General features: G+C 40.9%; 1 non-coding gene across 1 annotated transcript; it reads right to left on the reverse strand.

Annotated features, from left to right (window-relative positions):
- Nucleotides 1-1660: 1660 nt before the first annotated feature.
- TRNAF-AAA (transfer RNA phenylalanine (anticodon AAA)) lies at nt 1661-1743 on the reverse strand. Its single transcript has one exon. It is a non-coding gene; the product is annotated as a tRNA-Phe (tRNA).
- Nucleotides 1744-2013: the final 270 nt, after the last annotated feature.

The following is a 2013-nucleotide window of genomic DNA, read 5'->3' on the forward strand; positions in this document are numbered from 1 at the left end:
CTTAGCCAAACTGACTGTAAGTTTTGTGCAAATGATCTGTATGAAAGTTTTCAAGGTGTCCCACAGCAAATTCCTGATATTCTGCAATGCACTTTTTAAAAATAATGTTTTTTTCAGCAGGCACATTCTCTCCTAAAAACAAAAATAAGGCTACATCTTATAATCATGTGTGTTTAAATAATTTGTCGTTAGATCGTTCAAATATTTTAAAGGATCTGTTTTTAATAGACATTTTACAAAAACAACTGGTACATTTGGTAATTCTGTAAAAGAAAAACCCAACTGCTGTGACATTGCCAACCACAATGCTGTGACTCGGATTCGAACCGAGGTTGCTGCGGCCACAACGCAGAGTACTAACCACTATACGATCACGGCGAGCTACTTGGGCTCAATAGCACACAGTGACATGGAGAATTTATAATTCGGAACACTCAGGGAACTCCTGTGATAGGCTGAATGTGTTCATTGCTTCCTCATTCCTTATACAAAGGCTTTGTCTCCTCAGTGGCTGATAGGCTGAAACTGTTTCCTGGCCGCCTGCTTGTGAACTGCCAGAAGTCAAAGATCACACATACACTTGTGGGCCTGTGATGGGACACCAATGCAGAGAAGCACACCTGGCGCAGATCTTCTAATCTGTCTATTAGACCTGCATCTCCCCTGCACCACCTCAAGCCATCTGTATGTGAAGCAAGAAAAAGTTAAGGAGCGGTCCATCTACACTTTTATAGGGAGGATGTTGCCGTGAGCTCCTCCCAGCTAATCACACAAACAGCAGTAAAGCAAGATAACTACACAGTTAGGGGGGACTGCATGGTTAGGTTTTTGAGGAATTATTGAAACTGACCTCAGTGACCCATGATCAGAGCTGTGGCTAATGACTGCGTGCCTAATTATGATGAAGCAAGCACCATGGCTCGTAGGGGCCCCACAACACGCTTTTCTTAGCTCAATTAAAGTATAAACCTCTGCCATATATGAGTGGTAAAGGCTTGTTAATTTGGTTGCTTTTCCAATTCACGTCTGACAACAAGATGAAGGAACATTGGGGCATCAGAAGCTTTGGAAAGTAGCCACCAACCTCAGAGAAAGAGAGAAAGAGGGAAAAGGCAGTATGAGGTGTGGAGAAAACAGCAGCAGGTACAAGGAGCTCAAATGAGATTAATGGCGCCTAAATAGAGCACATAAAGGAACAGTTACAAATCTAAGAAAAGGGAAAGAAAGACTAGGAAAAAAACACGGAAAGAGCCTGTAGATAAAATTCTCTTCCTGGGACAGCAGGCTAAGAGAAATTACACAGGGAGCAGTTAAGCTTGTAACACGGGGAGAATAGAAAAGAAAATGCAGTTTTATGAAGTGTGTTTGCCTAATCCAGCAAGCACTTTTGTTTTATTTCTCTATTTGCTTCTTTTATTGGTAAAGTAAGTTTCAAGTGCATGAATGGTATGACTGAGAGAGCCAGGGTATAATAATTTGAAGTGTTTGCACCAGCGCTAATGTAGGACGAGAGTTATAGCAAAGATATGAAAGGGGTAGCGATAATAAATATGTGAAAGGGCAATAGTGACACCAAAATAAGCCACCTATTTATAAAACTGACATGGAAGAAATTCTAAAGGTTAACTTCTGAAATTGTAGCCGATGTTAAAAAGTTTCTCGTTGTTGGCAGGATTCGAACCTGCGCGGGGAGACCCCAATGGATTTTTAGTCCATCGCCTTAACCACTCGGCCACAACTGACTGTAAGTTTTGTGCAAATAATCTGTATGAAAGTTTTCAAGGTGTCCCACAGCAAATTCCTGGTATTCTGCAATGCACTTTTTTTAAATAATGTATTTTTCAGCAGGCACATTCTCTCCTAAAAACAAAAATTGCATGAGTATATCTCTAGTTTGGAAAAGGATAGGCTTTCATTCATACTCTCATGTGGCACTCAAGTTTTTGGGACCCTATTGCACTCTGTTTTCGTGCTGCTTTTAGTCTATGGCCCATATTACAGAAGTCTACCATC

This window comes from Lissotriton helveticus, chromosome 12, assembly GCF_964261635.1.
Source record: "Lissotriton helveticus chromosome 12, aLisHel1.1, whole genome shotgun sequence".
Classification (NCBI taxonomy): Eukaryota; Metazoa; Chordata; class Amphibia; order Caudata; family Salamandridae; genus Lissotriton; species Lissotriton helveticus.